Here is a 10,084-nt window from a genome sequence, read left to right as displayed (position 1 = left end):
CTCACTCCTTCCTGGTTCTGTGACCTTGGGCAAGTCACTCAATTTCTCTTAGCTTCAGAAAAGAAAGCAACATGATAGGCATGGGGGATAACCAATGCCTTCCTCCTAGGGCTGTGGTGAAGATAATTAATGCTAATCATTAGTGGGGTGTTGCCTCCCTCTGGAAGCCCTCCTGGATCTCCCACCCAGTTGTGCCCTGGTCCCTATCTCTCAGAGAAATAGCCCTGACCCCCCTTGTTATGAGCTTCCATGACACTTTAGTCTTTTCCTTCTTAACATCAGTACACTGGAAATTTATCTTTTTATGTCTGCCTGTTTGGAATTGCCTGGGAGTCCCACCAGAGTTGGAATAATTCATCTATTTTCTTCACTAACAAATCACTGTTCCTGGCATTCAACAGATATTCTGTAAAAATCATTGAATGAAAAAATGAATGATCAGCCCTATGAAATAAGTACTGCTATTCTATTTTATAAACAAAGTAACTGATTCAGAAAAGGGCAGTGACCTATGTGACCATAAACCCTTCTGTATGTCAGAAGCTGTGTTAAGAAATCTACCGAAATTACCACGTGTTATCTTCAGACCATCCATTTTGGAGGGGGTGAGGAAACTGGGACTCAGGGAGGTCCTGTCATTTACCCAAGACCATTAATTAGGAAGTCGCAGAGTTGGCATTCACGAACTCTAGTTCAGGCACCTGGAGTGGCATAGGGGAAGGAGCAGGTGCCGTGCCTAGAGTGTGGGTCAGATGGGAGAGACTCACCTGTCGGTGGCACTATAGTGGGGACTCGGCCCTGAACGAGTTTGGACCGGTGTGTTCTGAGTGGCTTGAGCTCAGAGATCAGGGATTCAGACTGAGACCAATAAGGAAGTACAGGGGTGGTGTTCCACTGGGGGCTGAGGCAGAACAGCTTAGGCAAAGGCTCTGCAATGGGACTGAGCCAGGCTCATTCAAGGGCTACAGTGAGGCTGGGTCTGGCTGATGTGGAGGCAGAAGGTGGACTAGAGCTGATCAGAAGTGGGTAGGTCCTTTGACATCGCATCCAGTTCCCTAAGTTCTTTCATTTTACAGGGACACTGTAAACACAGACAGAAGTACATATAACAAGTGGCAGAAGCAAATTTGAGAACTTTTCCTTTGTGCCCAAGGACATGGACTCTGGGTTTTGTGGGGAACAACTCTTGGGAACAGCTTTTATCACATTTTCTCAATTAGCCAAGAGCTCAGTTCGTGCCAACCACACCCTCTGCTTGGACCAGTTTCTAATACCATTCCTTAGTTCCTGTGCAAATTATGCATGAGATAATTGACACAGCATTGTTTATAACAAGAAAAATTGGGAATGACCCACTTACCCATTAGTAGGTGACTGACTAAATAAATCGTGGACTTCCTGACAACGGAATGGCATATGGCAGTAAAGGGGCTTTTGAAGCACTCTGTCTCCTAATATAGAGAGGTGTTCATAAGGAAAAGCAATGGACAGAAGAGGTGAAAAGTGGGACTAATAATTTATATTTGTAATTGTTTACATATGCATAAGGAAACTTTGGAAGTCTACGTAAGGAAATGAGATTACTGGGGAGCGTTGGGCAGAAGGGAAACAAGGATGGGAGGGAGACTTTATTATATAACTATTTATAATTTCTTGAATCATGTGAATGTATTTACCTATTAATAAAAATGAAATAATAATGGGGACAGCTGCTAATCAGCTACTGCTGAGTGCTGTCATATGGGAATAGGCGCTCAGCATGGTCACATTTTCCAATTATTCAAGAGAAGCCAGAAATCCAGATTTTATTGTGAAATCTCTTGATTTTTAAACCTTGGCTCCATTTTTTCTCAAACACTTTTCAGGCCAAATAAATAGGTCAGTGGGTCAGACACGGCCTGAGAGCCACCAGTTTTCAGCCTCAGCTCTAATGGCTTCCGGCTCCCAGAGCTGGGACTTCTCAGCACCCGAGGTCCCTGCCCCCACATGGGTAACTACAGACGAAACAGAAAAGCGTCTTGTCCTTCCCCTTTTCTGGCACCCTCCAGCCTTTGTCCCTTGGGGCTGTGACATTTGGGGCTTTTAACTCAAGATCTGGAAGGCAGAGAGGGGTTATGAACGCTCAGATAAATCCCTCCCCTGGGGCCCTGCAGGCATCGAGGCCCAGCTGCCTCCTGCTGCCCACCCATCTGTCCCTGGGAGGTGGGGACAGGAGTGGGGCTGGCAGTGATGGGGGCGGGCAGAAGTCTCTGCTCTGAGCCTCAGATCACCGGGCTCTGTCTAGACTCAGCATCCAAGAGATTGCAAGAAAAGAAAAACAAGGGCTTTCCTGCACCTAGTCAGTGTGTGCTGAGGTAATTCGACCAAATTACAAAATGTCAGTGCTGGAAAGGCCCTAAGGGGACCATCTCATCCAACCCCGCTCGTGCAGCTGCCAAGACTGCCTTCTGCTCCCCAACACCCCACCCCAGACCATAGCCTTGTCACCTCTCTCCTGGACACCTGGACGACACCAGCCTTCACTGGGTACCCCACAGCCCTTCTTCCTCCACCTATTGATCAATTTTCACCATTAGCCAGAGGGGCCTTTTTGTTTTAACAGATGTATACATATATATATATATATATATATATATAATTTTTATATATCATATAATATATGTATATTTAATTTATTTATTTGTGCCAGGTCTTAGTTGTGGCAAGTAGGATCTAGTTCCCTGACCAGGGATCAAACTCTAGCCCCTTGCATTGAGAGGGTGGAATCCTAACCACTTGACCGTCAAGAAAGTCTCCGGTGGAGGGGAAAGAGGGCTTTAGAAAAAGGAAATTTCATCAGACCCCATTCTGCTTAGAACTTTCTGACTATTTCCTATCTCACTTTGAGCCTGAGTCCTCAGTCCTGCCTATAGTCTTTCTCAGGCTCTCCTCCCCGACCTTACCTCTTTCCATGTTTCTCTCTCACATTCCGTTCCAGCCACACTCTTTGCTATTCCTTTAACATCCACCCTCTCGTTCCCACCCAGCTTTTGTTCCTGCTGTTCCCCTAGGTGTTCACAAGTCTGTATCTCTCTCTTTTCTAAAATGCTGCCTCTTCAGAGGGGTTTTCCTCATCATTTCCCCCAACACGCTGTCCCCTCGCCTGCCTTATTTTTCATTCACAGCATTTATCACTACACAACACTATTTGTTTCTTGTCTAGAGTATAAGACCTGTGGAGGCAGCAGTCACACCCATATTGTTCACCTCTATATCCTCAGCACTTAGCAGAGTATGGCACATAGATGCTTAGTGATCCTGAACCAGCTGTGACATGAAAGGGCACAGTCTAACAATTCAGGTGATAGCCCATCCTGGTTCTGCCATTACCTGCTTCGTGACCTTAAGCAACTCACTGCGCTTCTCTGGGCCTCAGTTTCCTTATTCAGTCACTAAAAGACACCGTCAATTCAATTATCTGTCCCAACATCACTTTCTCCTCCAAAGGAATCTGGAAGTCCTTTAAACAAATGTAATGGTGTTTATTTATTTATCAAATAGTTAATACATTCACATGACTCAACATCCAAAGACACAAAGGAACACATGTCTCTCTCCTATATTGTGCTCCAAGGTTCTTCCTGGATGTACACAAGTTTCCCCTTCCTTCCTTCCTTCCTTCCTTATTCCACCCCCACCCCATACTTTGTTTATCTTTATATTGTCCTTCACCATTTTGAAGCAAATCATAGCTTAATTATACACAGTTCTGTATTGTGCCTTTTTTCCACATGACAGTAATTTGGGAGGCTGGTCTATTTCACTGCATAGAGAGCACTCCTGTTCTTTTTTGTGGCATCCCAGTGTTCCATTGCTTTGATGTACCATAATCCACTTCACCAATCCCCTACGTGGTGGGCAATCAGGTTGTCACCAGCTTGGAGCAATACGTCAGTGAATGACTTTGTGGACACACCATTTTGGATATATGTAGAATAAATGGCCTTGCTGACTGAGTGGTAGGTGTGTTTGTAATTTTGATAGATGCCCCTGTAGGGACTATACCAATTTATATCCCACACACATCAACATTGAGTAAAAGTGCTCATAAAAGTCCTTTTAAAATGGACTTCAATAAGTTCTCAAGACTCCTTGTAGATGGATAAATTGTTCAGACTTGCTAAGCCTGTTTCCTCATCGATAAAATGTGGTGGTGAAGATCAATGAGGTAGGGCAGGGAAAGTCCTTAGCACAGTTCCTGGCACATAGTAGGGCCTCCCTGAAGATTAGCATTCCTCCTCTGCTGGATGCTGCCTGCCCCTAGTCTGTGAGCTCTGTGGGAACAAGGGCCTTGTCGGTTTCGTTTGCTGTTATGGCACAGCCCTGGAAAATGGAAGCTGTCCAAATAATTATTAAGTGAATAAGTCCAATTTCCAACTTTGCTTTGCCCACTAGGCCCTGTATTATGACCTAGCTCCTGCCTGTCTATTCAGACTCATCCCCTATCCCTTTCTCCCCTTATCCTTGGGATCCATCCACTTGCCTCCTCCAGGTTCCCTCCTGCCACAGTGCCTTTGCACTTGCTGTTTCCCCTGCTTCAATTTATCAACCCCCCCGCCCACAATCTCTCCATTTGTTTAGTTTATTTCTACTCATCCTTGGCCCAGGTCAAAGGTCACTTTTTAAAGAAACCTTCCTCTACCTCTATTCCCTGATTTAGGTTGAGAGACTCTCTCTATATAATCTCACTGGACTCTGAGCTTTTCATTTGAGTCTCATCACAATTAGGAATGGTACCTGCATGAATGTCAATCTTATCCTTGTGACTGAAAGTCCATGAGACTCAGGACTAGGCCTGTCCTCTTAAGAGTTGGGTCCATAGGGCCTTTCACAGTGTAGGCACTCAAAAACCATGGACTTGAGGGAAAGAGTGAGTGCCAACACCCATTTTACAGAGGGGTTGAGCCACGCATCCCCATGCAAGACGAGGGAAGTCTGGATTCCAAGTTCCACTCTCTTTCCAGTGGAAAGAGCAACTTTCATAAGGTTCTGGTTGGTAAAGAAGAGAGAGACTAGACCCTTAATTAACCCCAAAGCATGATGAAATCATGGTCTCACTCATTCAGCAGACCTCTCCTGAGGCACCCTCTGAGGATCCTGGGGAGGGGAAGCCCACAGAACCCCTAACCTCAGTGAGAAGAGGAGGACCAGAGTCCTTCTAGAAGACCTGAGGGAGAGCCACCCTCCTGAGGGATCAGGTCAGGGATGGGATGGGGTCTTCTAGAAAGAGGGGCCTCAACAAGTGGAGAAGGAAAGCAAAGGGTATTCCAGGCAGAAAGCACAGCCTGAGCAAGGGCTGTGAGCAAGTCAGGGAGTATTTGGGAACTTGGGTTCAAGGAGAGTACAGGAAGATGAGACAGAAATTGAACTCACAGACAAGTACCAGGAGATGTGTCTCTGAAGGCTCATTGTAGCAGTTTTCCTTTTTTTCATTTGAAAATGTCTTTAGTTTTTATGGTTTTTTCTAGAGTTTCTTTTTTTTCAATTGAAGGTTAATTGCTTTACAGTATTGTGTTGGCTTCTGCCATACAACATGAATCAGCCTTAAGTATACACGTGTCCCCTGCCTCTTGAGCTTCCCTCCCACCTCCAACCCTCTCCCACCCCTCTAGGTTGTCAGAGAGTACCATGGTCAGCTTCCTGTGTTACACAGCAACTTCCCATTTTACATATGGTAATGTACATGTTTCATGCCACTCTCTCGGTTTGGCCCACCCTCTCCTTCACCCACTGTGTCCAAAGTCTGTTCTCTATGTCTGTGTCTCTATTCCTGCCCTGCAAATAGATTCATCAGTACCATTTTTCTAGATTCCATATATGTGTGTTAATATACGGTGTTTTGTTTTTCTCACTCTGTATAACAAGCTCTACGTTCATCCACCCCACTAGAAGTGACTCAAATGTGTTCCTTTTTATGGCTAATGTTCTACTGTATATATGTACCACATCTCTTTATCCATTCATTTGTTGGTGAATGGTTCCATATCCTAGCTATTGTAAAATAGTGCTGCGGTGAATATTGGGGGTACGTGCATGTGCTAAGTCACTTCAATCATGTCCGACTCTTTGTGACCCCATGGACTATAGCCCACCAGATTCCTCTGTCCACGGGATTCTCCAGGCAAGAATACTGGAGTGGGTTGCCATGCCCTCCTTCAGAGGATCTTCCCAACCCAGGGATCGAATCAGTGTCTCCTGCGTCTCCTGCATTGCAGGCAGATTCTTTACTGCTGAGCCACCAGGGAAACTTGAATAGTGAGTTACATGTGTCTTTGCCAGTTACGGTTTCCTCAGGGTATATGCCCAGTAGTAGGACTGCTGGGTTATGTGGTAGTTTTATTCTTAGTTTTTTTTTTTTTTTTTAAGGAGTCTCCATACTGTTCTCCACAGTGGCTGTATCAATTTACATTTCCACCAACAGTGCAGCACTTCTTCTAAACCCCAAAGATGGAAAACAACTAAGTGTTTATCAAGAAAGGAAAGGGTCAGTAAACATGATACTTACAACCACCACACTAGCAAGCCTTAGGAAGTTATTTAGTCCCTAATGTTGGGAAGGGTGTGCATCACTGGTAAGACTATAAGTGGGCACAGCCATTCTGGAAGAGAATGTGGCATTGTTTAGGAAAAAGAAGTATGTGCACGCTCTCCGTCAAGGCAACAGCACACTAGGGTGTTTGTTGTGGCACTGTGTGGCTGGTGCAGAGAAAAAGGGAACTCAAGCACCCACAGCCAAGGGAGAGGAATATGAAATGTCACGGAAGAAGTCTGGTGTTCTCAGGAACGAGAGATACACAGAGGATGTGGACAGATGGAAGGAACATTGAGATGAGAAAAAAAAAGAAGTGGAAAATTAACACAACAGCACAATAATATCATGTGGATTATCTGTACCAACTATCTGCTGAAACTAAACGTACCTAGCAACCCGATCCTCGGTATTCATGCCACAGGAATGATACATATGTGTATGTACCCAAAGGCACACACACGACTGTTCATATCTGCACTCTTTGTAACAGCCCCACGCTGCAAACCACCGCAGGTCCAAAAGCAGAATAGTTTAATTGCTATGTAGTCCTCTGATGGAATATGCTACAGCATTGCATGTACACCATACACAACTACACCCAGTGACAGAGATAAATCCATGAACAAAATGTCGAGTGAAAACAGTCAGACACAAAAGAGCACACCCAGTGTGATTCCATTTGTATAAAGTCCACAACCCAGCAAAACCGATGTCCAGTGTTAAAGTCAAGGTGGCGGTTACCTTTGGTGGTGGATGGGAGGGCTTGGAGGATCTCCCTGTGAAGGGGCTGCTGATGTTCTGCTGTTTGATCTGAATGCTGGGTACAAGAGTGTGTTCAGTTTTTGAACATTCATAAACTATAAAATACTTAAGATTTGTGTGCTCTTGTATGTGTTATACCTTAATAAGAGTTTTTAAAACACATAAACATTTAACAAAACTACTGCGTATTTTTCAAGAAATCACAAATATTTTAGGCCATATATCAAACACAGTAGAGAGGGTGGGCTCAGAATTGAGTGGGGGTGGGGAGGAAAAGAGAAAATCATATAAACAAGAGAGGGTCTTTGAAGGCTAACTCATGACCGTGTGCTAAGAGCTGAGTGGTGAGATTAAGTCAACCATCTGTGCTTTAGTGCATGAAAAGTAAATGTAAAATGTAATTTAGAAAACCAGATAAACAAATGAACTCTGGTGCTTATACACTGTAGAATACTCTGCAGCTGTCAGGGAATAGGAGAGATCTAAATATACCCATCAAAGATGTCCAAGAGCACACGGGCTGCAGAGTGATCATTTGTGTGCGACGCCCTCCTTCCCACCTTCCTACCCTGCCACGCATGTGATAGTCTTACATATGTTCTCTGGGTTCCTAACTATGTCTTTAAATGAACATCATCACACACCCAAACTGGGACTCCAGAGGAAACTGAGATGGTGGGGCTGGGGGGGATGTCAAAACTAAACTTTAGTCTTCTCTGTCATGTTTTCATTTTCAATAAAAAGAATCTATTCATGGAATTTTATTTTATCTTTTTTTTATTAATGGAATTTTAAATGAATGGATTTCGTATTAAAGGTAGTAGTAAAGACCAGCTCAGGGAGGCCTGGAATGTTCTGGGCTTGTATTCTCTTTGAGGTCATTTAAGATTTTTCAAGTCAAGCCTTGGGACCATCTGTTGCCTGATGAAATCAGGGCGTGTGGATTTAGGACGCAGGTCCCCACCTGGCGTCCCCATCTGGCTGCATGACCTTGGGAGGGTCCCATGCCCTTTTCGGGCCTCAGTGTCCTCAACTGCCCAATGGGAGTCAGATTTCTTCATTCCCTGGGGACATGGGAGGATGGAGTGAGGGCAGGAGGAGAATCACATGAATATAAGGGATTATTCTCTGGGTCAGAGGAGAGGGAGTGGGCCTCCCCTCCACCTGCCAAGCCCACAAGGCACAAAGGAAGTGGAGGGAGGAGTTGGGGACCACCCCGAAGAGCAAACAACGCATCTGTGGGACAGGGGCACGTTGTCAGCAGCTGGGAGGCTGGGCCTGGACAACTCACAGACCAGAGCCTGTGGGCCAGCCACCCAGGCTGCCTGAAAAATTGGGATATTGAGCCAGCTTCCTGCTGCTCCTAACACTAGTACAGTCACAGCCCTGTCACCTCTCCAAGCCCCATCATTATCCTCCCATCCCCAAGACACACACAGGACCGCACCATACTCACCATTTTAATCCCATCCTATCACTACAGCCAGAGAGGTTTCACAAAGGAAACCCAATCATGTCCCATGCTTGCTCAAAACCCTCCAGTAGTTTCATATTGATATGAGAACAAAAGCCAATCCCCTTGCCTTAGTGACAGGCCTGGCGTGACCTGCCTCTCCCATTCCAGCATAGGGGTTAAGAGCCTGGCCTCAGTGAGAATCTGCCTTGCTTAGAATTCTGGCTCTTTTCTTCATTCATTCATTCAGAAATGTTTTTTGAGCACCTACTGTGGGCCAGGTAATGTTCTAGATATTGGGGATCCACCAGTAGCAAATGAGACAAAGATTCCTGCCCTCACAGAACTTCCTTTCTAACAGAGAGAGATTAACAATAAATATAAGTACATTCAACAGCATGCTGGAAAGTGACAAGCGCCGTGGAAAAAATAGAGCAGAGGAAGTTGATCGAGAGTACTGGGGGAGAGGGCATTTTTAAATAGAATGTTCAGGATAGGCCTTGTTGAGAAGGTGGAATTTAAGCAAAGACTTATAGGAGCTGAGGGAAAGAGACAAGAGGACTCGGAGGGAAAGTGCAGGCAAAGGGAGCAGCCAGTCCAAAGGCCCTGAGGTGGGACTGCACCTGGCTGGTGTCAGGAGCAGCAAGGAGGTGGGGAGAGAGATGGGAGATGCTCAGAGGGGTAAGGCAGGTCAGGGAGGGCCTGGCGGGCCTCAGGGGGAAGTTTAGCTTTTACTGGTGAGATGGGAGTGCTGAAGGGTTCTGACCATAAAGGAGTGGGGGCAGGGGAGGCAGGACAGAGAAGGAGAGGAAGCCCAGCAGGGCTTATGGACATCGTGTGGGTGGCTGTTTCAGCCTGATCCTAAGGGAGAATTCCGGAGCATTAAGATATATACCTAGAGTTATCCACACCCACTCCTGTCAGCACTCCATGCAAGGAAGGTGGGTTTTCATATTCCTGAAATGATGAGCCACAGCTTAAAGGGAAGGTAAGACTCCACCAGGAGGCCCCAGCAGCCTGAGAGTGGTCCTCCCTTAGGAGTGAAGTGGGTGCTGGTCACTGAACTCTTAACCAAGAAGGGCGCACAGAAACAGTAAAGGGTCTCCAAGGGGAAGGGGTGTAGCATTGTATTATTGCCTCCAAACAGCAAAGCCCCAGTTGTCTCAGTCCTTTTGGCCTGGAAGGGAGGGCTTGCTAAAGATGAGGCACATCCCAGTGTGACCAAGTAGACTTTTCTGGTTAGGAAAGACTTAGGGATATCACCTCCACCTGAATTGCAGAGGGATTCGTGGTCTGTA

This window comes from Cervus elaphus, chromosome 23 (assembly GCF_910594005.1).
Source record: "Cervus elaphus chromosome 23, mCerEla1.1, whole genome shotgun sequence".
NCBI lineage: Eukaryota > Metazoa > Chordata > Mammalia > Artiodactyla > Cervidae > Cervus > Cervus elaphus.
The sequence above is the reverse complement of the archived record's forward strand: the minus strand, read 5'-3'. Positions refer to the sequence as shown.